Raw genomic sequence first — 27,974 nt, forward strand, 5'->3', positions numbered from 1 at the left:
ATCAATATGAACTGGCGACGCAAGGCTGCCTCACATATTTTCACATACAGACACACACACACACACTATCTACATCTCTTTCTAACTTTGGGAGTGTGTGTGTAGAAAACAGATTTGTGAAAAATGCGGAAAATGGCAAAAATGAAATCGATGGATTCACAACGACAGCAGCATCCATTGCGTATATTGCGAAATATAAATGTACATAGCTAGGAATTCACAACTCTCCCAACACCAACCCCCTCTCCAGAAAGTTGTTGGAGATGTGGGAAAAGCGAGAGAGACAGAGAAAGAGTGAGGAAACTCTATGGAGGAGAGCTACAACATGCGTCAGCCATTATGATAAATCGCACCTTTTTATTGCAGCATCAGCGCCTTGGTAACTGATTTATAAAGGCGGGTTAGCAGCCAAGCAAGTAAATGTGTGTGTGAGAGAGAAATGGCCAAATAGACAGTCTGACAGACAACTACAGAGACAGCCACGGACAGCCAAAGAGACATTCAGACAGACTGATAGTCAACATGACATCATTCGACAGCCACCACGCAATGTCACTTTTTCCACACAAGAAAAACCTCTGTGAGGAAAGAATGAAAAAAAATACACTTGCCCCACGTCTCATCTACATGACTGATACGCGTGTGTGTGTGTGTGCCACAATTATGAACACATACATATATGTAGTGTTCAGTGGGTCCATTTGGTGTGGCGGGTGATAAACGAGTTGCTCTAAAGCAAAACAAAATGTGGTTTACTTTATACAAAATGTAATAAATACTATAACTCGACGAGGCTCATTTAAAAAGTTGCTAAATTTCACATTCCAAAGTTGTCTAGACAGGTTCTAAAAACCATAGACGATATTGTAGTTTATTAATAAGTCTGACATAAAGTATTTAATGTATATTCTACACTACTACTTTAATAGTTTTTAAAACTGAATATCAAACTAACATCATGGACAATAAATAAATTCCAGAAAACAATGAATTTTTTATAAAATTAGTTATTTTTATTTAATTTTTGCCAACTTTATTTCTTGACAAACTTTTCATGTAACCCCCTTTCTGAGATGCACATGTTTTTCCCATTTCTGCTCCAGCTCTCCGCTCCCCACTCTCTCAACCCGCATGTTTGCTGTCGCATTGGCCCATTAAACATTCATCATTTTCCGTTGGCCATTCGTCATCAATGCGTGTGCAAAAGTTAACGCCGTCACGAAGCAAAAAAAACGTCATTCTCAATGGTCAACAAAACGGAACCACAGGTTAAGAAAAAAAGAGTCAACACACAAACCTACATTTCTACCTCTTCAATAAGCTTTAGTAATCTCTGCCAGAAAGGTGCTTTAAATATTTACATAATTATATAGTTGTTGATGATGAAAAAAAAGTTGTTCCTGAATTTCAATTTCATTTGGCAATACTTTAAGAAAAAATGTAGTTAGATGAATAATAACCATTTTGATCTTTAATTTCTTTGCTCTTTCATTTTTTAAGCTTTAATTTATTCTTGGTTTAAATTATTGAATATTGTTATGATTAATTATTCAATTAACATTCAAAATAATAATTATAATTTCATAATTTTTCAAATAATGTTACAGCCCTTTTTAACTACTTGGGTAATTTCTTCATTTTCTCTTTTAATCTTTGTCCTAAAACTTAAAAAAAAACTCAATTTTTGGTGTTTCTAGTATTCGAATCTTCTACTTGACTGTCATAAACAATCGTCAATATACAGACAAAATATTAAATATATTTCCTCTGACTCTGACACAAAAGAAATGCCGAGAAATGAAAAGGAATAAAATAAAAAGCGGCAAGCAGAATCTGAAATTGAAGTGAAAGCCACAAAGTGCAGCAGGAAAAGGGGCAGGTGAGGCAGGTGAGTGGGTGGGTGGTTGCAGGGCTATTGCAAGTAAAAAGTAAGAAATATAATATCATCTAAAGACACACCTGCAAAACAAATTAAGAAATGGGTGATAGAAGAGGAAGACAACAAGGAGTGAAATGAAGTATTTGTGCCATTGTGGCACAGTGTCAGTCGTTTGTTTATCTACCAAGTGGTTTTTATTTGTTTTTATGGTTAAAGCATTGGTTAAATAAAAAAGCAAACAAAATTGTTGTTGTTTCTTCATTTTTTGTTTTTTTTTTTTTTTTTTTTTTTGTTTTTGTGTCTCACCAGCATCACCAAAGTCAAAGAAACTGGTTTCTGTGTCTCTCATTCAATGCTAATGCAGAACAAGAATATTCATCGAGGAGTGGAATGTGACATGAAGAGGATGGTGTTGACGGCAGCAGAGGGGTAAGGGGGACAGCGAAAGTGGTGCCATAGAAAGTTGATTCAGTGCGGCCAACGCTGCTGCTCGAGCTCACTTCTTTGACACCGGCAACAACTCTTTTAATTAGGCACACAGCGACAACACAGTCAGTAGTCAGCAGTCAGTAGGACATAGTCCTTTTCCTTTTTGTTCTCTCTTTTTTTTTTGCCAGACTCATTATCCCGCTGATTAAGAAGCAGCTGCAGTTGATGCAACATCAGCAATAGTGCAACAACATCCTAGCCAAAAGGTGAAAGTAATTGGATGCCATGACATTTCCCTTCTTTCTTTCCCTTCCACCTAAAATCATTATCAAGTTGCATAAGAAGTTTTCAAACAAAAAACACACTGAGTAATAGACTAACCCATTAAGCAAATCAACTCGCAATTTTAAGTAATTCAGTTCGGCTCTCTCTTCAGGCGAAACAGGACTCATCCATGTCATGTTTTGTACCGATCAAGTTCCTGTTGAAACTAGAGTAGGAGAACGCATTCAAGAATGCCCTCGAGAAAGGTAAGGGGGTTAATACAAAAGTTTAACAACCATATACAAAAATGTATTCAAAATTTCTGTTTTCAAGTTCATTGTTCTTACAAGCAATTTGTAATCTATTTTAACTTGAGCTATTTTTAAAGAAACGCTGCAAGAGTTTAATGTGAAGAACAGAGTTCAAATTTGTATTCTTCTTTTTTCTTTCTGATTATTTTGTGTATCATAATCTCTCTAAGTGAAAAAAAAAAACAACAATTTGTTAACCCTAAACCAAATCAACTTGTTAATACTCACCAAGCAACCCACGAATGCAAAAGATAGACAACTACACAAACAAAAACAAAAACTGCTGAGCCCAAAAGAAAACTTTCACAATATTCTATGCTGAGCAAGCACAAAAGGAGAAAAAAGATGAAGGGCTACCTAAAAAGGAGCAGCGGAGAATAAATGGACGTGGAAAAAACTGTTGAAAAAGCAAAAGTGACGAAGCTTGACTGAATGGGATCAAACAATTCGCTAGTTTACACCTTGGACGCATTTAATTATATTCATTGTAAAAGAAGCGAGCGCTCATTAGGACCCCTCGCACACCGCTCCACCCACCGAATGCCAACGGACAACTTTTGGACACAGCGAATAACAACAACAAGTTGGAGGAGGTAAAAAACTTTTTGAAAATATTCTTCTCCTTGAACAAGTGACCCATAAGTTGCCTGCCAGCAACGGACTCCAAACCCAACTTACTTCCGTTCCAACCCCGGCCTAATGAATATACCCCAAGGGCTCTACCTCCTCTTCATCGCATCCTTCGCCTCTCCGCCTCTGTCTCTGTCTGTGTGTGTGTCGTTTACTTAACAAACTCAACGGTGTTGGCGTATCCGTGGCTCTAATTGCTTTGTTAGACACCGTTGGAGCAAAATATGATGGCATTTTGTGTGTGAGGGCAACATGAACGAATGTCAGTGGGTTAACTGAAAAGTTTATGGGTATCTTTGAAACAATTAAAATACTTGCTAAATTATGTTTTAGTTAACTCACTTTTATTTTATACTTCACTCAACTTATCAACCACCTCTCGTTTCACTATTCAAACAATTTAAGGACGAAATATCAACACTGAACCGGATTTAGCTTTAGTCTGAGACCCCTAAGGCTGGCAATTATAAATACTTTTTCGACAGCATTTACTGGAAAAACATTTTCCACAACATTTGACTCTAATCCATGTCTACAATGGGGACACGTGTCTGTCTAGGGTCTAGGGTCTGGGATCTGTTTGCCCCGGAGGCAACTCATCATCCCTGGGTCATCATCAGTTGCCAATCTAACTTCAAAAGCGACTTCATTTGACAAGTTTAATGCAGTACACCAACTAACCGACTAACTAACAACAGCAAAAAAAGTAAAGTTGTTTATTGCATTAGCTGCTGGCTGAGCTGGCTAGTTAAACTTTTTTCTAACTCTGCAAAAAGTCAGTGAACGATGACCCATGGACGACGATGGGGCCAATAGTTGGTGGATAGGAGGATGAGGGGAAGAGGTCATTGTCATTCATAAATGTAAAGTAAATCGATTCCAGAGACATTTAATTATGATCAACAACAACGACATGATCAAAAGTTGAGAAAACTTTTCAGGAAAGTGGTAGATAATTGTTAATTAAACATTTAGTTCAATGAGTTATCAATTAGTTCTTTAACGTGCTTGGTTTCTTAAATCAAAATGGAATTGGAATTGGTATTTTTTCTGTTTGTGTATTTTTCCAACCTGTTTTCAATTTTTTGAATGTTTTTAATATGAAATTAAATTTTAAACTTGTTATGGGTGAAAGGGGCAAAGTCTAGTCCCTCTCCACTGCCTGCTGTTGGTATACCGCTAAGTGAAATTAGCGGTTGTTACTAATGAAAAGTGCTTTGCATATGTTGCAAAACTTTTCACGAGTTTTTTGGGGGTTTTTACTTTTTTTATACTAATGAGAATTTGCTGGAAACTAAACAGAAAAAAACGTTAATTGTGATGGGTCCAGCCAATAATCGCATTAAGTGTAATTCCAATCAAATCAAAGTTTTCTCACGTTATGCGCATAATTAAAAATTACTTTACTTTTATTTTGTCTTCTTTGCTTTGCTTTCTTCCCCCATCTTTTCTCTTCATTATCCTTTCTATCCGCCATATGTCCCAACTAGTGGAGCTGGAGCGGCATTGGATTCTTCGACGAGAAGTGAAATTAATGGCTTTTCTATTATTTTGCACAAAGTTTCCAAGCACATTTGACGTTGATTGCATTTTTTGCCAGGGCTCCCGAAACACTTGCTCTGGGCTGCGTGGCCCTTTCCCCTTCAGTGGAATCACAGCTGCTGCAGATGCTGCTTCAGATATTCCTGTTACTGATGCATGGTTACGGTCCGCTGTTTTAGGGTGGGTGGCTGCTTGATTAAAAATTTCTCTGTGTGTGGGTGTGTGTGCAGTTTGCCCACTTGCTCTTTCAGTTTTTGGCCATTAACCAGAAGCAACAACCAGCGGAAGGAAGCGTTAAGGAAGGAAGACACAAAAAAACAATTGCCAAATGGTGGACATACCGGAACGACTATAACTGCTGCATCACATGTCTATAGTTTATAGTTTACGGGTTTTTGATTTATGTTTCAAGATAAACTATGACCAATAAATCACAACGTTTGGAAGTGCTTCTCTGAATGGGAATGAAATTAATTGGGACAAAGTTCCTTTTCGTTAAGAATTATTATGCAGTTTGAAATAATTAGAGTAAGTGATTAACACATGTAGTTATTTAGTTGAATAGTTTGTCGTTAGTTGACATACAATTTAAGGCGACTATGTCCACTAGATACCATTCAATTCTCCATGTAAAAGATACATGAAGAGGACTCAAACAGAATAATGACAAATAAGAAATTATTGTATATTCTTACTTTAAGTTAATGACTTAGCCAAGCCAAGCCAAGACCATCTTAGTATATACATATGTACATATCATTATCAAATTGACTTGAACTTGAATAAGGACAAATAGTTAAAAACTTAGTCAAACTATATATAATCTGATTTACTAAGTTTTTAACTAGTTGTCCCAATTGACGTTCTTGATGTAACTCTGTATATAATCTGATATAGTTTTCGATAGTGCCAATTTGACTAGGGTATAAAGCAATTCTGCTGGCCGTGTTCATTTCCTCAGCATGTCTGACCGCGCTTTTACAATCAATTTTATCGCAACGAATGCCACAATGGATCAGGAACAGTAATCTCTCCCCACCCATATCTTTCTCTGTTGTTTCCCATCACTCGCCTCTCAGACCCACTGAAATACTGGAGAATTTCGTAATTTCGAAATCACCACATTAATGCAACCAAACAATGGCAATTGCCGACAACGACGACGGCGACGCTGTTACAACAAGAGCAAGAAGACGGCGACGTCGGCTGTTTTTCTTCTTTTCTCTGTTTTTTTGGGAAACGCCTTAACAATAGAAAATCTACACAAACCGTCGACGGAACTGCGTTGAAACTCTGCTGGTTGCTGCTGCTGCTGCTGGTTGTTGTTTTTATTATAGTCGCGCTTAGCCGGAAGATAGTTCAGACTGGCTTCCATTGCAGTGGGGCGCTTTGAGGTGGAGAAGAGTGGGTGACGGGGCCTCTGCGAGCCTCCATGTTTAGACAGAAACAAGTTTTATGCCTTTTGCAATGACGAAGCTAACACATTTGGTGGAGGTCTCTCTAGAGTCTCTCTCTCTTTTTCTCTCTAGTCGACCGTCCAGTTTTGTGGCCAGCTGTTGTTGTTTCGATATTGTTGTTGTTGGTTCTTGGCCAGGCGAACAAACCAGATCGAAAACTCCCCAGAGTGCTTCAGCGCAGGCCCTGGCTATAGTTTTGAACTAGTTGTGGCATATCAAATCAAGTCACCCACCTCATACCACCCTTCTGCACCTCCTACGGTGTTGTTGCACTTTTTGGTACTCTGCACAATTTGAAAATTAACTGGTTGTTTTGGCTGCATGTCCGCCCATACGAAGAACCTACCTACCGACCCACCGCCCAACTGTATTGTTCGATGGCGCCTAGACAACTTTATATACACATGTACATACATACATACGTATATGTGTATGTATGTAGTATGTGTGTATGGGTATGTGTGAAAAAAGCCAAAAATGCGCTTAAAGTTTGCACGGACCGCTCTCTCTAGGTACGTTAGCAAAAAGTTTTCAAACCAAACATTTTTGGCGGCGGGCCCGAAGGATAAGCTATAAGAAAGAAAGTGGAACTGGGTCTGGTCAGTCGCGACAGGAAGAAGACACAGCCAGCAGCAAAAGCAGGAAGGAAGTTCATTTTGTGAAACTTAACGCTTTTCTTTCAGCCCATTTCAGGCCGGTCCAGCCCAGTCTGGCCCCAAACCACATTTTCAAAATGGGTTAAAACGAGAGAAGGATGAAAAGAAATAAAGAAATCTGATATGCCATGGAGGCGGCTGTCTTTTTGGACTGGTGGGCGTGTGTTTGTTTGTGGGCTGGTCTGTTGGAATGGTCGTTTATATTTTGTTGAATGTAAAGTGTTGAATATAAAAAAAAAAAAAAAACACTGTGGATTGAGATATTTCAATTTATTTTCCCATAGTCTGGCCCATACACTTATTTATTTATGAAACAAACAAACAATTTACTACACATACATACACACTCTCTTGTGTAGTAACTTTATCTTTTAGAGTCTCCTTTTATTGGAAAACTGAAAAAAATATGATGTAGATTTGGAAATCATGCAAAAAGAAGAAAGAAGAAAAAAGCCATGTAAGCGAAACTTAAAAATCAAAAAGGCCTAAATTAAATAATTGTTCAATTTTCTCCATTAAACTATAAAAAATATTTCAAAACTGAGCAGAAATCTGCAGTGATCATCGGTCAAACAAGAATTTAGGTTTTTGTATTGATGGTTAGTAATAAAGACATGAGCCAGGTTGGATGGATATCAGTAATGTCAGAATTTTCATAATATTACAATGGATTACTCCCCACACACTTTTGCCATACTTAGAGCAATCCAATACACCACTCAAGTATGGCGGAAGTTTGTCATCTGCAATCATCAACTTTATTCGATGTGGACAGGACAGCCCAGTGATGAAATTCGCCACCCTAACATTATAAAACTCCTTTAAGTTCCAGGGTACATGGGTTTCCATTACTGGGGTGCTATAAGATATGTTGCGAACTATTTGAAACACACTATACATACATCATTCATTATCCCAACACAAACAAACCTTCCTGTCCAAAATTCTAAAAGGGAACTAACAGACTAACATATGTATCTTTATAAAATGTTTTTTAAATTGCAAATATAAGATCGGTAAATAAATACAAATAAAGATATAAACTCTAAAATATCTTTTTCATAAGAATTAGTGGGGAATTGGAAATTTTGTGCAGAATTTGTCTAACCAAAATGTTTTAATGATGAGAAATTATGACATTGTAAGTCAATTATTCATCACTTTCGAAACCGGAAGAATTTCAAATGAGTGTGTTTGTTACAGAACGGAAGTATAAGATGATTTAGTAAGTGTTTTCTTCGATTTTCATTTGATCACGTTCCAGCATCGTCAAAATATTGCCCATCTACAAAGTTACATACACATACATACATACATACATACATACATTGTATACAAATTCCCATATTGAGAGGTTTCTTTCGAATGGAAACTGGGTCACACAATATTCGTCCAATCATAATTAACACCAATTCCTCCATCATAATCACATTTGTTTTCGTAAACTTTTGTCTTACTCTTCGTCTATGTAATTTAATGTTGATGTTCAAAACCATAAGACACACATCATTAAAGGAAATCAAATACAGAGCGAAGAGAAGATCTAAAAATGTTAAATCGATAGAGTGAATGGCGGCGCCCCATTAAAAGATCATTATGATCATTATGGGAGAGCAAAAGTCCAAAAATAAATATATCAGATTGGCTTGAATTTATATGGGAAATCATATGATTTGGGAGGATGGTAAATACGTTATATGAAATTCTAAGCAGACACATGAATGTGTGAGTGTATGTGTTCTTTTGCAATTAGCAATCACTACCAAGGCAACCTGTACGCGTTCCACTTTAGCGGCTGACTTGTTTTTGTTGTTGTTGTTGATTTTTATTTTCTTTTCGAGGGCCTCTTTTTTCTTTTTCATAATTAACATAATTGAGGCCCGCCTTGGATGTTTTTGTGCTTTGATGAGTAAAAAAAATAAAAAAAGCGTTATTGCTGCTGCTGCTGCTGATGATGACGAAGACGAAGACGACAGCGGCGACCCATAAAATAAGCAGGAACGGCAACAATATGTAATTTCTACGCAAAAATGTTTTCACATGAGTGCCGTTTGGACTGGGGGAGGCGTGTCATCATTATCACAAGGTAAAAGAAATTGGAAATTCACTTACCCCGCCGGCACCACCGTACCGCACCACCCCTAGTGGCTGTTGCAGTTGAATTTGTTGTTCTTGTTGTTGCTGCTGCTATTGGTCGCCTTAAAGGTCGCCTCTTTCGGAATGTGATCCAAACGCCGACGCAATCGTTTTAACAGTGATTTTTGCTGAATCTCTATCACCTGTCTGTCTCACTCTATCTCTCTCTCTCCTCTCTCTTTCTTTTCGACTGCAAATAAATAAATAAGTAAATTGCCATTTAACTTATGAAGGGCAAACCGCAGCAAAAAAAAAAAAAAAAAAAAACTCTTTCACATTTTTAACAATGAAATCAAAACAAACACAAATGCAGATGGTCAACATTTTGGTTTTTTGTTTTTTGTTTTTTAAATTTAAATTGATGAAGCATAAAAAATAAAATGAATACTCTGGGTCGGCACGCGTTGCACGTACAAAATAAACATGTAAAAAGCCTTCAATGTCAGCCGTACAAATATGTGTATGTGTGTGTGTATATGAGAATGACCCCCAACACCCACAGCATTGCATAGCACTCACTCTCTCTCTCTATCTCGTTCTCTCTTTTACCCACACACAAACTACGAGTCAATGGATCTAAATTGAATTTCGGCTTGCAATTTTACACTTTTAATTAAATCATTAAAAGAGGGCACAAAAGATTACGATTACGCCATTTAGCTAGAGGAGAGCAGAATATGGCACAACAACTTTTTTCTTCTCTTTCTCTATCTTCATCTCTTTCTGGCCCACACATTCAGAGTGTGTCTCTTTGGTTCTTCCATTTGGAAATGTAATTACAGTTACAATGCAAATGGCAAACGGCAATTGAAAGCAAATTACACATATTTGTAATTGTTTGTAATTGAACTGATTTGATTCGTAATTAAATTGTTGCTTTATTCCAAAAAACCACCAAACACACACACAGCAAACACTCAAACACTTACACACACACACACATTAAATTATTTACCTACGCTGCGCCGACGCGACCGCTTCTCGTTCTTGCTTTGCACGCTCTTTCTTGGCTTATTTGTTGCTTCTATTTCTTCTTTTTCACATTTTTCCCACACATGGACACACACAAAAACACTTTTTATTATTATTTATTATTAATAAATAAAACGGTATTTCACAATCCACACAAACACATTCACATACACACACGTGTGTGCATTTTTTTTAACAAATCCCGAAAATTCCGTTTATTGTTATCTCCCAAGATTTTAGAATATTTTTAACAAATTTTTAAACAACAATCTCGCCGACATCGACCGACCGCACAACCGTTCACCATGAATACCAAAAAAATTCTGAAGAAAAAAAAGCAACAACAAACAAACAAACGCGGGCGCAACAGGTGAATCAACAACATGGCGAAATCAATTCGCTCGGCGAGCCCAATTCGCCTCTCGCCGCAACTTTTTGCCCTCTCGCCGCAAAGGTGCGAGTAATAGTGCTAAGGGTGCGAGTAATAGTCCTAAGGGTGCGAGTAATAGTGCTAAGGGTGCGAGTAATAGTCCTAAGGGTGCGAGTAATAGTGCTAAGGGTGCGAGTAATAGTCCTAAGGGTGCGAGTAATAGAAAGCCCAGAAAAATTCGTGTTGGTGAACTGGCGCCAGTGTGCAAAATTATTCAATGCCACTGTGGCGCCACGCGGACAAATGTGTGTAAAGCGCCCCTATGTTTCATTTAATGCAAGGTTAGTTTCAAAAGTGAAAACTAGTTGCACAGTAGTTGGGCGAATTGGCCTTGTTGGTAGGGTATCGTGGCGACTTTGACTTTTTTTCATCATTTCACTACTTATGATTGATATTGTCATTAACTTTTGTTATACCTCAAATTGCTGAGATGTTTGTAGAGGAGGAGACGTTTGCGACCCCATAAAGTATTGTATATCCTAGATCGGATTTTAAGAAGAAAAGTTTGTTTTATGTTTTGTTATATGTTATCAATGCACTATGGGTAAAAAACGTCGATATTTTGGCATTAATTGTCCCTGAAGAGATAGAAGCTTGAAATTTTGATAATATATTAGTATGAATTTAATATAATTTCAATTTTTTTTTTTTAAATTAAACCGCCAACACCCCCTTTCACTTCATACAAATTGATTAAAACATAAAATTGAAGATTGTTGCTTACATACACGTTTACATTTGATGCTTTTTACATTTTAAATCTAATATTCATATATTTTGAATATATTTGTCTTATATTTTATTACACATTATATATGTATATATATTAACTAACATGTCCACAATAACGTTAGTTTTGATCCATCTTATTTGCTGCAGGAAACATTAAAAAATGTAACAGATAAGCATAGGCTATCACAGATAATTTTATTTTTCTCGATTTGCTTTCAAGATCTGGACAAAAATGTTAATTTAGTCATCACTTTCTTCTCCTTCCAATTCAATACAATTCGAATCATAAGAGTCTTCATCAGTGACTTCAGAATCGTCTTCCTTTTCTAGGCTTTCGGTTGAACCACTATACGTGGGTGCTTATCTTTAAGCCGTTCCAGCACTCGATTGCATTTTGGCAAATTATAATTAATAAATCTAACAAATTATTTGACTTTAAGCTCAATTACTTTAAGTTGATCTTCCGATGCGTTGTCTTGGCGACTGTTGCTGCTCCGCACTTTTAGCAGAATGGAGTTGCAGAACTCGTGCAACATGTCGATTATTTCGTAAAGGGGCAAAAATGAGCAAGAAGTCTTTTCAATATTGGATTTAGCGAAGACATTTTAAATACCTTTCTCGACTCTAAAGTTACAATTCACGAAACGCAGAAATAAGTTTTAGTTTTGATTTAGAAATTCACATAGCAACACATTGGGCACTAAATCACAATGACCACAAAACCCATGTAAATACCTTATTTGACATACCTTCTTGAATGTTTTCCATAATTAAACTTTGTCACAATTGCAAAATATAAAGTTTAATGAACGCTGAAAATCGAAGAAGCTTTCGTGCCTTTTTTCAATAACTAAGTGCAAACCTGAAGCAGCTGACTTTGGCAAAGCGTAAGTCATTAAGGGCACTCTAATTATCCTGTTTGGAATATTTTAATTAATGCCAAAATATTGGTGTTTTTAACCACAGTGCAATGTTCATCTATCAAAATCCGTTAAATTTTCCAGGATTTCATAAATTTCTTCCTTGTTACGATCTTTGATGGCCGATTCCAAACCTTTCAAATCTCTTGTTAATAACAAAATCAAGTGAGTGTTTTTTTTTTCAACAAATTCTTTATATTTGCTTGGATTTTTTATGATTTTTTTAGATTTTTTTTAATTTTTTTTTTTTTTTTTTTTTTATAAAACTTTGTTTTAAGTTGTTCTTTGTTTTTCTTGTTTTTTTCTTTTTCTTGTTTTGTATATAAATAATAATACTTATGGCTAATAATATTTATAGTAAACGTTTTTCGACTTTGCTTTAATTTTGTAGTTGTTGTTCTTGTTGTTGTTGTTATGCCAAACACTTTTTTTAATGTAATTTGTTTAGTTTTTGCTTTTGTTTGTATTCTGCATTAATTGATCTGTCTAAATTGTTGTTGGGGTTGATCGAAAAACACTGCAACAATTGCAACTAACAAAGCTAAAGTTATATATATATATTTATATATAATTCTATTTTTGTTTTTAATTTTTCAACTTATTGACTAAGAGTTCATGTATCTTGTTTTATTTTTCTGTCTGTTTTTTTATTATTACAATATTTACACTTAAAAAATTTGCTAATAGTTTACGATTTTCATTACGTGTTTAATGCTTCTTTTTCTACTACATTTCTTGTCTTGTCGTTAATATTTTAGACGACAAAAATTGCAATTGGTTTTTGTTTGTTTTGTTTTTGTATTTGGGGCGATGATTTTGTTTTTTTTTGTTTTTTAGTGGATATTGCTTGAATCGAATATACATACATATATGTATGTATATGTATGGATATATCCATATTCTGGGATGATTTTTCATGCACACATTTACGTTCACAACCTGAGCATAATTCGAAATTATGTTTCAATCTCCTCCACATTTTTTGTTATTTTGTTTGTTTCTCTCATTTTGAATACTGCTTGGAATTGTTCTTAATAGTTTTTTCGTTTTTTTTTTTGTGTTTAGATTTTTAAGACTTTTTTGGTAATCAGTTTTTGTAGGGGCGTCGCGACCAGCGCTTCGCTTTTGTTGTTGTTGTCGTTGTTGTTGTTGTTGTTGCCTACTAAAACTGATACTAACTGCCAACCATAATGTGAGCGGGTTGCTCTAGCTCATTGGCAGTGGCCACAGGACCACTGAGACTATTGGTCGCCTTAAAGGTCGCCTCTTTCGGAATGTGATCCAAACGCCGACGCAATCGTTTTAACAGTGATTTTTGCTGAATCTCTATCACCTGTCTGTCTCACTCTATCTCTCTCTCTCCTCTCTCTTTCTTTTCGACTGCAAATAAATAAATAAGTAAATTGCCATTTAACTTATGAAGGGCAAACCGCAGCAAAAAAAAAAAAAAAAAAAACTCTTTCACATTTTTAACAATGAAATCAAAACAAACACAAATGCAGATGGTCAACATTTTGGTTTTTTGTTTTTTGTTTTTTAAATTTAAATTGATGAAGCATAAAAAATAAAATGAATACTCTGGGTCGGCACGCGTTGCACGTACAAAATAAACATGTAAAAAGCCTTCAATGTCAGCCGTACAAATATGTGTATGTGTGTGTGTATATGAGAATGACCCCCAACACCCACAGCATTGCATAGCACTCACTCTCTCTCTCTATCTCGTTCTCTCTTTTACCCACACACAAACTACGAGTCAATGGATCTAAATTGAATTTCGGCTTGCAATTTTACACTTTTAATTAAATCATTAAAAGAGGGCACAAAAGATTACGATTACGCCATTTAGCTAGAGGAGAGCAGAATATGGCACAACAACTTTTTTCTTCTCTTTCTCTATCTTCATCTCTTTCTGGCCCACACATTCAGAGTGTGTCTCTTTGGTTCTTCCATTTGGAAATGTAATTACAGTTACAATGCAAATGGCAAACGGCAATTGAAAGCAAATTACACATATTTGTAATTGTTTGTAATTGAACTGATTTGATTCGTAATTAAATTGTTGCTTTATTCCAAAAAACCACCAAACACACACACAGCAAACACTCAAACACTTACACACACACACACATTAAATTATTTACCTACGCTGCGCCGACGCGACCGCTTCTCGTTCTTGCTTTGCACGCTCTTTCTTGGCTTATTTGTTGCTTCTATTTCTTCTTTTTCACATTTTTCCCACACATGGACACACACAAAAACACTTTTTATTATTATTTATTATTAATAAATAAAACGGTATTTCACAATCCACACAAACACATTCACATACACACACGTGTGTGCATTTTTTTTAACAAATCCCGAAAATTCCGTTTATTGTTATCTCCCAAGATTTTAGAATATTTTTAACAAATTTTTAAACAACAATCTCGCCGACATCGACCGACCGCACAACCGTTCACCATGAATACCAAAAAAATTCTGAAGAAAAAAAAGCAACAACAAACAAACAAACGCGGGCGCAACAGGTGAATCAACAACATGGCGAAATCAATTCGCTCGGCGAGCCCAATTCGCCTCTCGCCGCAACTTTTTGCCCTCTCGCCGCAAAGGTGCGAGTAATAGTGCTAAGGGTGCGAGTAATAGTCCTAAGGGTGCGAGTAATAGTGCTAAGGGTGCGAGTAATAGTCCTAAGGGTGCGAGTAATAGTGCTAAGGGTGCGAGTAATAGTCCTAAGGGTGCGAGTAATAGAAAGCCCAGAAAAATTCGTGTTGGTGAACTGGCGCCAGTGTGCAAAATTATTCAATGCCACTGTGGCGCCACGCGGACAAATGTGTGTAAAGCGCCCCTATGTTTCATTTAATGCAAGGTTAGTTTCAAAAGTGAAAACTAGTTGCACAGTAGTTGGGCGAATTGGCCTTGTTGGTAGGGTATCGTGGCGACTTTGACTTTTTTCATCATTTCACTACTTATGATTGATATTGTCATTAACTTTTGTTATACCTCAAATTGCTGAGATGTTTGTAGAGGAGGAGACGTTTGCGACCCCATAAAGTATTGTATATCCTAGATCGGATTTTAAGAAGAAAAGTTTGTTTTATGTTTTGTTATATGTTATCAATGCACTATGGGTAAAAAACGTCGATATTTTGGCATTAATTGTCCCTGAAGAGATAGAAGCTTGAAATTTTGATAATATATTAGTATGAATTTAATATAATTTCAATTTTTTTTTTTTAAATTAAACCGCCAACACCCCCTTTCACTTCATACAAATTGATTAAAACATAAAATTGAAGATTGTTGCTTACATACACGTTTACATTTGATGCTTTTTACATTTTAAATCTAATATTCATATATTTTGAATATATTTGTCTTATATTTTATTACACATTATATATGTATATATATTAACTAACATGTCCACAATAACGTTAGTTTTGATCCATCTTATTTGCTGCAGGAAACATTAAAAAATGTAACAGATAAGCATAGGCTATCACAGATAATTTTATTTTTCTCGATTTGCTTTCAAGATCTGGACAAAAATGTTAATTTAGTCATCACTTTCTTCTCCTTCCAATTCAATACAATTCGAATCATAAGAGTCTTCATCAGTGACTTCAGAATCGTCTTCCTTTTCTAGGCTTTCGGTTGAACCACTATACGTGGGTGCTTATCTTTAAGCCGTTCCAGCACTCGATTGCATTTTGGCAAATTATAATTAATAAATCTAACAAATTATTTGACTTTAAGCTCAATTACTTTAAGTTGATCTTCCGATGCGTTGTCTTGGCGACTGTTGCTGCTCCGCACTTTTAGCAGAATGGAGTTGCAGAACTCGTGCAACATGTCGATTATTTCGTAAAGGGGCAAAAATGAGCAAGAAGTCTTTTCAATATTGGATTTAGCGAAGACATTTTAAATACCTTTCTCGACTCTAAAGTTACAATTCACGAAACGCAGAAATAAGTTTTAGTTTTGATTTAGAAATTCACATAGCAACACATTGGGCACTAAATCACAATGACCACAAAACCCATGTAAATACCTTATTTGACATACCTTCTTGAATGTTTTCCATAATTAAACTTTGTCACAATTGCAAAATATAAAGTTTAATGAACGCTGAAAATCGAAGAAGCTTTCGTGCCTTTTTTCAATAACTAAGTGCAAACCTGAAGCAGCTGACTTTGGCAAAGCGTAAGTCATTAAGGGCACTCTAATTATCCTGTTTGGAATATTTTAATTAATGCCAAAATATTGGTGTTTTTAACCACAGTGCAATGTTCATCTATCAAAATCCGTTAAATTTTCCAGGATTTCATAAATTTCTTCCTTGTTACGATCTTTGATGGCCGATTCCAAACCTTTCAAATCTCTTGTTAATAACAAAATCAAGTGAGTGTTTTTTTTTTTCAACAAATTCTTTATATTTGCTTGGATTTTTTATGATTTTTTTAGATTTTTTTTTAATTTTTTTCATTTTTTTTTTTTTTATAAAACTTTGTTTTAAGTTGTTCTTTGTTTTTCTTGTTTTTTTCTTTTTCTTGTTTTGTATATAAATAATAATACTTATGGCTAGTTGTTGTTCTTGTTGTTGTTGTTATGCCAAACACTTTTTTTAATGTAATTTGTTTAGTTTTTGCTTTTGTTTGTATTCTGCATTAATTGATCTGTCTAAATTGTTGTTGGGGTTGATCGAAAAACACTGCAACAATTGCAACTAACAAAGCTAAAGTTATATATATATATTTATATATAATTCTATTTTTGTTTTTAATTTTTCAACTTATTGACTAAGAGTTCATGTATCTTGTTTTATTTTTCTGTCTGTTTTTTTATTATTACAATATTTACACTTAAAAAATTTGCTAATAGTTTACGATTTTCATTACGTGTTTAATGCTTCTTTTTCTACTACATTTCTTGTCTTGTCGTTAATATTTTAGACGACAAAAATTGCAATTGGTTTTTGTTTGTTTTGTTTTTGTATTTGGGGCGATGATTTTGTTTTTTTTTGTTTTTTAGTGGATATTGCTTGAATCGAATATACATACATATATGTATGTATATGTATGGATATATCCATATTCTGGGATGATTTTTCATGCACACATTTACGTTCACAACCTGAGCATAATTCGAAATTATGTTTCAATCTCCTCCACATTTTTTGTTATTTTGTTTGTTTCTCTCATTTTGAATACTGCTTGGAATTGTTCTTAATAGTTTTTTCGTTTTTTTTTTTGTGTTTAGATTTTTAAGACTTTTTTGGTAATCAGTTTTTGTAGGGGCGTCGCGACCAGCGCTTCGCTTTTGTTGTTGTTGTCGTTGTTGTTGTTGTTGTTGCCTACTAAAACTGATACTAACTGCCAACCATAATGTGAGCGGGTTGCTCTAGCTCATTGGCAGTGGCCACAGGACCACTGAGACTATTGGTCGCCTTAAAGGTCGCCTCTTTCGGAATGTGATCCAAACGCCGACGCAATCGTTTTAACAGTGATTTTTGCTGAATCTCTATCACCTGTCTGTCTCACTCTATCTCTCTCTCTCCTCTCTCTTTCTTTTCGACTGCAAATAAATAAATAAGTAAATTGCCATTTAACTTATGAAGGGCAAACCGCAGCAAAAAAAAAAAAAAAAAAAACTCTTTCACATTTTTAACAATGAAATCAAAACAAACACAAATGCAGATGGTCAACATTTTGGTTTTTTGTTTTTTGTTTTTTAAATTTAAATTGATGAAGCATAAAAAATAAAATGAATACTCTGGGTCGGCACGCGTTGCACGTACAAAATAAACATGTAAAAAGCCTTCAATGTCAGCCGTACAAATATGTGTATGTGTGTGTGTATATGAGAATGACCCCCAACACCCACAGCATTGCATAGCACTCACTCTCTCTCTCTATCTCGTTCTCTCTTTTACCCACACACAAACTACGAGTCAATGGATCTAAATTGAATTTCGGCTTGCAATTTTACACTTTTAATTAAATCATTAAAAGAGGGCACAAAAGATTACGATTACGCCATTTAGCTAGAGGAGAGCAGAATATGGCACAACAACTTTTTTCTTCTCTTTCTCTATCTTCATCTCTTTCTGGCCCACACATTCAGAGTGTGTCTCTTTGGTTCTTCCATTTGGAAATGTAATTACAGTTACAATGCAAATGGCAAACGGCAATTGAAAGCAAATTACACATATTTGTAATTGTTTGTAATTGAACTGATTTGATTCGTAATTAAATTGTTGCTTTATTCCAAAAAACCACCAAACACACACACAGCAAACACTCAAACACTTACACACACACACACATTAAATTATTTACCTACGCTGCGCCGACGCGACCGCTTCTCGTTCTTGCTTTGCACGCTCTTTCTTGGCTTATTTGTTGCTTCTATTTCTTCTTTTTCACATTTTTCCCACACATGGACACACACAAAAACACTTTTTATTATTATTTATTATTAATAAATAAAACGGTATTTCACAATCCACACAAACACATTCACATACACACACGTGTGTGCATTTTTTTTAACAAATCCCGAAAATTCCGTTTATTGTTATCTCCCAAGATTTTAGAATATTTTTAACAAATTTTTAAACAACAATCTCGCCGACATCGACCGACCGCACAACCGTTCACCATGAATACCAAAAAAATTCTGAAGAAAAAAAAAGCAACAACAAACAAACAAACGCGGGCGCAACAGGTGAATCAACAACATGGCGAAATCAATTCGCTCGGCGAGCCCAATTCGCCTCTCGCCGCAACTTTTTGCCCTCTCGCCGCAAAGGTGCGAGTAATAGTGCTAAGGGTGCGAGTAATAGTCCTAAGGGTGCGAGTAATAGTGCTAAGGGTGCGAGTAATAGTCCTAAGGGTGCGAGTAATAGTGCTAAGGGTGCGAGTAATAGTCCTAAGGGTGCGAGTAATAGAAAGCCCAGAAAAATTCGTGTTGGTGAACTGGCGCCAGTGTGCAAAATTATTCAATGCCACTGTGGCGCCACGCGGACAAATGTGTGTAAAGCGCCCCTATGTTTCATTTAATGCAAGGTTAGTTTCAAAAGTGAAAACTAGTTGCACAGTAGTTGGGCGAATTGGCCTTGTTGGTAGGGTATCGTGGCGACTTTGACTTTTTTCATCATTTCACTACTTATGATTGATATTGTCATTAACTTTTGTTATACCTCAAATTGCTGAGATGTTTGTAGAGGAGGAGACGTTTGCGACCCCATAAAGTATTGTATATCCTAGATCGGATTTTAAGAAGAAAAGTTTGTTTTATGTTTTGTTATATGTTATCAATGCACTATGGGTAAAAAACGTCGATATTTTGGCATTAATTGTCCCTGAAGAGATAGAAGCTTGAAATTTTGATAATATATTAGTATGAATTTAATATAATTTCAATTTTTTTTTTTAAATTAAACCGCCAACACCCCCTTTCACTTCATACAAATTGATTAAAACATAAAATTGAAGATTGTTGCTTACATACACGTTTACATTTGATGCTTTTTACATTTTAAATCTAATATTCATATATTTTGAATATATTTGTCTTATATTTTATTACACATTATATATGTATATATATTAACTAACATGTCCACAATAACGTTAGTTTTGATCCATCTTATTTGCTGCAGGAAACATTAAAAAATGTAACAGATAAGCATAGGCTATCACAGATAATTTTATTTTTCTCGATTTGCTTTCAAGATCTGGACAAAAATGTTAATTTAGTCATCACTTTCTTCTCCTTCCAATTCAATACAATTCGAATCATAAGAGTCTTCATCAGTGACTTCAGAATCGTCTTCCTTTTCTAGGCTTTCGGTTGAACCACTATACGTGGGTGCTTATCTTTAAGCCGTTCCAGCACTCGATTGCATTTTGGCAAATTATAATTAATAAATCTAACAAATTATTTGACTTTAAGCTCAATTACTTTAAGTTGATCTTCCGATGCGTTGTCTTGGCGACTGTTGCTGCTCCGCACTTTTAGCAGAATGGAGTTGCAGAACTCGTGCAACATGTCGATTATTTCGTAAAGGGGCAAAAATGAGCAAGAAGTCTTTTCAATATTGGATTTAGCGAAGACATTTTAAATACCTTTCTCGACTCTAAAGTTACAATTCACGAAACGCAGAAATAAGTTTTAGTTTTGATTTAGAAATTCACATAGCAACACATTGGGCACTAAATCACAATGACCACAAAACCCATGTAAATACCTTATTTGACATACCTTCTTGAATGTTTTCCATAATTAAACTTTGTCACAATTGCAAAATATAAAGTTTAATGAACGCTGAAAATCGAAGAAGCTTTCGTGCCTTTTTTCAATAACTAAGTGCAAACCTGAAGCAGCTGACTTTGGCAAAGCGTAAGTCATTAAGGGCACTCTAATTATCCTGTTTGGAATATTTTAATTAATGCCAAAATATTGGTGTTTTTAACCACAGTGCAATGTTCATCTATCAAAATCCGTTAAATTTTCCAGGATTTCATAAATTTCTTCCTTGTTACGATCTTTGATGGCCGATTCCAAACCTTTCAAATCTCTTGTTAATAACAAAATCAAGTGAGTGTTTTTTTTTTTCAACAAATTCTTTATATTTGCTTGGATTTTTTATGATTTTTTTAGATTTTTTTTAATTTTTTTTTCTTTTTTTTTTTTATAAAACTTTGTTTTAAGTTGTTCTTTGTTTTTCTTGTTTTTTTTCTTTTTCTTGTTTTGTATATAAATAATAATACTTATGGCTAATAATATTTATAGTAAACGTTTTTCGACTTTGCTTTAATTTTGTAGTTGTTGTTCTTGTTGTTGTTGTTATGCCAAACACTTTTTTTAATGTAATTTGTTTAGTTTTTGCTTTTGTTTGTATTCTGCATTAATTGATCTGTCTAAATTGTTGTTGGGGTTGATCGAAAAACACTGCAACAATTGCAACTAACAAAGCTAAAGTTATATATATATATTTATATATAATTCTATTTTTGTTTTTAATTTTTCAACTTATTGACTAAGAGTTCATGTATCTTGTTTTATTTTTCTGTCTGTTTTTTTATTATTACAATATTTACACTTAAAAAATTTGCTAATAGTTTACGATTTTCATTACGTGTTTAATGCTTCTTTTTCTACTACATTTCTTGTCTTGTCGTTAATATTTTAGACGACAAAAATTGCAATTGGTTTTTGTTTGTTTTGTTTTTGTATTTGGGGCGATGATTTTGTTTTTTTTTTGTTTTTTAGTGGATATTGCTTGAATCGAATATACATACATATATGTATGTATATGTATGGATATATCCATATTCTGGGATGATTTTTCATGCACACATTTACGTTCACAACCTGAGCATAATTCGAAATTATGTTTCAATCTCCTCCACATTTTTTGTTATTTTGTTTGTTTCTCTCATTTTGAATACTGCTTGGAATTGTTCTTAATAGTTTTTTTTTTTTTTTTTGTGTTTAGATTTTTAAGACTTTTTTGGTAATCAGTTTTTGTAGGGGCGTCGCGACCAGCGCTTCGCTTTTGTTGTTGTTGTCGTTGTTGTTGTTGTTGTTGCCTACTAAAACTGATACTAACTGCCAACCATAATGTGAGCGGGTTGCTCTAGCTCATTGGCAGTGGCCACAGGACCACTGAGACTATTGGTCGCCTTAAAGGTCGCCTCTTTCGGAATGTGATCCAAACGCCGACGCAATCGTTTTAACAGTGATTTTTGCTGAATCTCTATCACCTGTCTGTCTCACTCTATCTCTCTCTCTCCTCTCTCTTTCTTTTCGACTGCAAATAAATAAATAAGTAAATTGCCATTTAACTTATGAAGGGCAAACCGCAGCAAAAAAAAAAAAAAAAAAAAAACTCTTTCACATTTTTAACAATGAAATCAAAACAAACACAAATGCAGATGGTCAACATTTTGGTTTTTTGTTTTTTGTTTTTTAAATTTAAATTGATGAAGCATAAAAAATAAAATGAATACTCTGGGTCGGCACGCGTTGCACGTACAAAATAAACATGTAAAAAGCCTTCAATGTCAGCCGTACAAATATGTGTATGTGTGTGTGTATATGAGAATGACCCCCAACACCCACAGCATTGCATAGCACTCACTCTCTCTCTCTATCTCGTTCTCTCTTTTACCCACACACAAACTACGAGTCAATGGATCTAAATTGAATTTCGGCTTGCAATTTTACACTTTTAATTAAATCATTAAAAGAGGGCACAAAAGATTACGATTACGCCATTTAGCTAGAGGAGAGCAGAATATGGCACAACAACTTTTTTCTTCTCTTTCTCTATCTTCATCTCTTTCTGGCCCACACATTCAGAGTGTGTCTCTTTGGTTCTTCCATTTGGAAATGTAATTACAGTTACAATGCAAATGGCAAACGGCAATTGAAAGCAAATTACACATATTTGTAATTGTTTGTAATTGAACTGATTTGATTCGTAATTAAATTGTTGCTTTATTCCAAAAAACCACCAAACACACACACAGCAAACACTCAAACACTTACACACACACACACATTAAATTATTTACCTACGCTGCGCCGACGCGACCGCTTCTCGTTCTTGCTTTGCACGCTCTTTCTTGGCTTATTTGTTGCTTCTATTTCTTCTTTTTCACATTTTTCCCACACATGGACACACACAAAAACACTTTTTATTATTATTTATTATTAATAAATAAAACGGTATTTCACAATCCACACAAACACATTCACATACACACACGTGTGTGCATTTTTTTTAACAAATCCCGAAAATTCCGTTTATTGTTATCTCCCAAGATTTTAGAATATTTTTAACAAATTTTTAAACAACAATCTCGCCGACATCGACCGACCGCACAACCGTTCACCATGAATACCAAAAAAATTCTGAAGAAAAAAAAGCAACAACAAACAAACAAACGCGGGCGCAACAGGTGAATCAACAACATGGCGAAATCAATTCGCTCGGCGAGCCCAATTCGCCTCTCGCCGCAACTTTTTGCCCTCTCGCCGCAAAGGTGCGAGTAATAGTGCTAAGGGTGCGAGTAATAGTCCTAAGGGTGCGAGTAATAGTGCTAAGGGTGCGAGTAATAGTCCTAAGGGTGCGAGTAATAGTGCTAAGGGTGCGAGTAATAGTCCTAAGGGTGCGAGTAATAGAAAGCCCAGAAAAATTCGTGTTGGTGAACTGGCGCCAGTGTGCAAAATTATTCAATGCCACTGTGGCGCCACGCGGACAAATGTGTGTAAAGCGCCCCTATGTTTCATTTAATGCAAGGTTAGTTTCAAAAGTGAAAACTAGTTGCACAGTAGTTGGGCGAATTGGCCTTGTTGGTAGGGTATCGTGGCGACTTTGACTTTTTTCATCATTTCACTACTTATGATTGATATTGTCATTAACTTTTGTTATACCTCAAATTGCTGAGATGTTTGTAGAGGAGGAGACGTTTGCGACCCCATAAAGTATTGTATATCCTAGATCGGATTTTAAGAAGAAAAGTTTGTTTTATGTTTTGTTATATGTTATCAATGCACTATGGGTAAAAAACGTCGATATTTTGGCATTAATTGTCCCTGAAGAGATAGAAGCTTGAAATTTTGATAATATATTAGTATGAATTTAATATAATTTCAATTTTTTTTTTTTAAATTAAACCGCCAACACCCCCTTTCACTTCATACAAATTGATTAAAACATAAAATTGAAGATTGTTGCTTACATACACGTTTACATTTGATGCTTTTTACATTTTAAATCTAATATTCATATATTTTGAATATATTTGTCTTATATTTTATTACACATTATATATGTATATATATTAACTAACATGTCCACAATAACGTTAGTTTTGATCCATCTTATTTGCTGCAGGAAACATTAAAAAATGTAACAGATAAGCATAGGCTATCACAGATAATTTTATTTTTCTCGATTTGCTTTCAAGATCTGGACAAAAATGTTAATTTAGTCATCACTTTCTTCTCCTTCCAATTCAATACAATTCGAATCATAAGAGTCTTCATCAGTGACTTCAGAATCGTCTTCCTTTTCTAGGCTTTCGGTTGAACCACTATACGTGGGTGCTTATCTTTAAGCCGTTCCAGCACTCGATTGCATTTTGGCAAATTATAATTAATAAATCTAACAAATTATTTGACTTTAAGCTCAATTACTTTAAGTTGATCTTCCGATGCGTTGTCTTGGCGACTGTTGCTGCTCCGCACTTTTAGCAGAATGGAGTTGCAGAACTCGTGCAACATGTCGATTATTTCGTAAAGGGGCAAAAATGAGCAAGAAGTCTTTTCAATATTGGATTTAGCGAAGACATTTTAAATACCTTTCTCGACTCTAAAGTTACAATTCACGAAACGCAGAAATAAGTTTTAGTTTTGATTTAGAAATTCACATAGCAACACATTGGGCACTAAATCACAATGACCACAAAACCCATGTAAATACCTTATTTGACATACCTTCTTGAATGTTTTCCATAATTAAACTTTGTCACAATTGCAAAATATAAAGTTTAATGAACGCTGAAAATCGAAGAAGCTTTCGTGCCTTTTTTCAATAACTAAGTGCAAACCTGAAGCAGCTGACTTTGGCAAAGCGTAAGTCATTAAGGGCACTCTAATTATCCTGTTTGGAATATTTTAATTAATGCCAAAATATTGGTGTTTTTAACCACAGTGCAATGTTCATCTATCAAAATCCGTTAAATTTTCCAGGATTTCATAAATTTCTTCCTTGTTACGATCTTTGATGGCCGATTCCAAACCTTTCAAATCTCTTGTTAATAACAAAATCAAGTGAGTGTTTTTTTTTTCAACAAATTCTTTATATTTGCTTGGATTTTTTATGATTTTTTTAGATTTTTTTTTAATTTTTTTCATTTTTTTTTTTTTATAAAACTTTGTTTTAAGTTGTTCTTTGTTTTTCTTGTTTTTTTCTTTTTCTTGTTTTGTATATAAATAATAATACTTATGGCTAATAATATTTATAGTAAACGTTTTTCGACTTTGCTTTAATTTTGTAGTTGTTGTTCTTGTTGTTGTTGTTATGCCAAACACTTTTTTTAATGTAATTTGTTTAGTTTTTGCTTTTGTTTGTATTCTGCATTAATTGATCTGTCTAAATTGTTGTTGGGGTTGATCGAAAAACACTGCAACAATTGCAACTAACAAAGCTAAAGTTATATATATATATTTATATATAATTCTATTTTTGTTTTTAATTTTTCAACTTATTGACTAAGAGTTCATGTATCTTGTTTTATTTTTCTGTCTGTTTTTTTTATTATTACAATATTTACACTTAAAAAATTTGCTAATAGTTTACGATTTTCATTACGTGTTTAATGCTTCTTTTTCTACTACATTTCTTGTCTTGTCGTTAATATTTTAGACGACAAAAATTGCAATTGGTTTTTGTTTGTTTTGTTTTTGTATTTGGGGCGATGATTTTTTTTTTTTTGTTTTTTAGTGGATATTGCTTGAATCGAATATACATACATATATGTATGTATATGTATGGATATATCCATATTCTGGGATGATTTTTCATGCACACATTTACGTTCACAACCTGAGCATAATTCGAAATTATGTTTCAATCTCCTCCACATTTTTTTTTATTTTGTTTGTTTCTCTCATTTTGAATACTGCTTGGAATTGTTCTTAATAGTTTTTTCGTTTTTTTTTTGTGTTTAGATTTTTAAGACTTTTTTGGTAATCAGTTTTTGTAGGGGCGTCGCGACCAGCGCTTCGCTTTTGTTGTTGTTGTCGTTGTTGTTGTTGTTGTTGCCTACTAAAACTGATACTAACTGCCAACCATAATGTGAGCGGGTTGCTCTAGCTCATTGGCAGTGGCCACAGGACCACTGAGACTATTGGTCGCCTTAAAGGTCGCCTCTTTCGGAATGTGATCCAAACGCCGACGCAATCGTTTTAACAGTGATTTTTGCTGAATCTCTATCACCTGTCTGTCTCACTCTATCTCTCTCTCTCCTCTCTCTTTCTTTTCGACTGCAAATAAATAAATAAGTAAATTGCCATTTAACTTATGAAGGGCAAAACGCAGCAAAAAAAAAAAAAAAAAAACTCTTTCACATTTTTAACAATGAAATCAAAACAAACACAAATGCAGATGGTCAACATTTTGGTTTTTTGTTTTTTGTTTTTTAAATTTAAATTGATGAAGCATAAAAAATAAAATGAATACTCTGGGTCGGCACGCGTTGCACGTACAAAATAAACATGTAAAAAGCCTTCAATGTCAGCCGTACAAATATGTGTATGTGTGTGTGTATATGAGAATGACCCCCAACACCCACAGCATTGCATAGCACTCACTCTCTCTCTCTATCTCGTTCTCTCTTTTACCCACACACAAACTACGAGTCAATGGATCTAAATTGAATTTCGGCTTGCAATTTTACACTTTTAATTAAATCATTAAAAGAGGGCACAAAAGATTACGATTACGCCATTTAGCTAGAGGAGAGCAGAATATGGCACAACAACTTTTTTCTTCTCTTTCTCTATCTTCATCTCTTTCTGGCCCACACATTCAGAGTGTGTCTCTTTGGTTCTTCCATTTGGAAATGTAATTACAGTTACAATGCAAATGGCAAACGGCAATTGAAAGCAAATTACACATATTTGTAATTGTTTGTAATTGAACTGATTTGATTCGTAATTAAATTGTTGCTTTATTCCAAAAAACCACCAAACACACACACAGCAAACACTCAAACACTTACACACACACACACATTAAATTATTTACCTACGCTGCGCCGACGCGACCGCTTCTCGTTCTTGCTTTGCACGCTCTTTCTTGGCTTATTTGTTGCTTCTATTTCTTCTTTTTCACATTTTTCCCACACATGGACACACACAAAAACACTTTTTATTATTATTTATTATTAATAAATAAAACGGTATTTCACAATCCACACAAACACATTCACATACACACACGTGTGTGCATTTTTTTTAACAAATCCCGAAAATTCCGTTTATTGTTATCTCCCAAGATTTTAGAATATTTTTAACAAATTTTTAAACAACAATCTCGCCGACATCGACCGACCGCACAACCGTTCACCATGAATACCAAAAAAATTCTGAAGAAAAAAAAGCAACAACAAACAAACAAACGCGGGCGCAACAGGTGAATCAACAACATGGCGAAATCAATTCGCTCGGCGAGCCCAATTCGCCTCTCGCCGCAACTTTTTGCCCTCTCGCCGCAAAGGTGCGAGTAATAGTGCTAAGGGTGCGAGTAATAGTCCTAAGGGTGCGAGTAATAGTGCTAAGGGTGCGAGTAATAGTCCTAAGGGTGCGAGTAATAGTGCTAAGGGTGCGAGTAATAGTCCTAAGGGTGCGAGTAATAGAAAGCCCAGAAAAATTCGTGTTGGTGAACTGGCGCCAGTGTGCAAAATTATTCAATGCCACTGTGGCGCCACGCGGACAAATGTGTGTAAAGCGCCCCTATGTTTCATTTAATGCAAGGTTAGTTTCAAAAGTGAAAACTAGTTGCACAGTAGTTGGGCGAATTGGCCTTGTTGGT

General features: G+C 34.9%; 1 protein-coding gene and 4 long non-coding RNA genes across 7 annotated transcripts in view; all 5 read right to left on the minus strand.

The window, feature by feature from the left end:
• Cad87A (cadherin-87A) overlaps positions 1 to 10,632 on the minus strand; it is a 51,668-nt gene extending 41,036 nt beyond the window's left edge. For 2 of the 3 annotated variants that reach the window (XM_068296187.1, XM_068296186.1), the window contains exons 1-2: positions 10,260 to 10,630; positions 9,281 to 9,494 (exon numbers count right to left, since the gene is read on the minus strand). The gene's annotated coding sequence lies outside the window, so the exon portion shown is untranslated. Of the gene's footprint in view, positions 1 to 9,280; positions 9,495 to 10,259 lie in introns of all 3 variants that reach the window. The other variant, XM_068296188.1, reaches the window with a different exon arrangement.
• A 2,211-nt stretch (positions 10,633 to 12,843) lies between these two features.
• LOC137582159 (uncharacterized) lies at positions 12,844 to 14,882 on the minus strand. Its single transcript, XR_011033262.1, has 2 exons — positions 14,503 to 14,882; positions 12,844 to 13,738 (listed from the first exon to the last, which is right to left on the minus strand). It is a non-coding gene; the product is annotated as an uncharacterized lncRNA (long non-coding RNA).
• Positions 14,883 to 17,043: 2,161 nt separating this feature from the next.
• LOC137582254 (uncharacterized) lies at positions 17,044 to 19,076 on the minus strand. The gene is made up of 2 exons (XR_011033265.1): positions 18,703 to 19,076; positions 17,044 to 17,938 (listed from the first exon to the last, which is right to left on the minus strand). It is a non-coding gene; the product is annotated as an uncharacterized lncRNA (long non-coding RNA).
• Positions 19,077 to 21,287: 2,211 nt separating this feature from the next.
• On the minus strand, positions 21,288 to 23,326 carry LOC137582261 (uncharacterized). Its single transcript, XR_011033266.1, has 2 exons — positions 22,948 to 23,326; positions 21,288 to 22,181 (listed from the first exon to the last, which is right to left on the minus strand). It is a non-coding gene; the product is annotated as an uncharacterized lncRNA (long non-coding RNA).
• A 2,425-nt stretch (positions 23,327 to 25,751) lies between these two features.
• LOC137582296 (uncharacterized) lies at positions 25,752 to 27,562 on the minus strand. Its single transcript, XR_011033269.1, has 2 exons — positions 27,189 to 27,562; positions 25,752 to 26,425 (listed from the first exon to the last, which is right to left on the minus strand). It is a non-coding gene; the product is annotated as an uncharacterized lncRNA (long non-coding RNA).
• Between the last annotated feature and the right edge of the window lie 412 nt (positions 27,563 to 27,974).

This window comes from Drosophila tropicalis, unplaced genomic scaffold, assembly GCF_018151085.1.
Source record: "Drosophila tropicalis isolate 14030-0801.00 unplaced genomic scaffold, ASM1815108v1 contig_859, whole genome shotgun sequence".
Taxonomy (NCBI): domain Eukaryota; kingdom Metazoa; phylum Arthropoda; class Insecta; order Diptera; family Drosophilidae; genus Drosophila; species Drosophila tropicalis.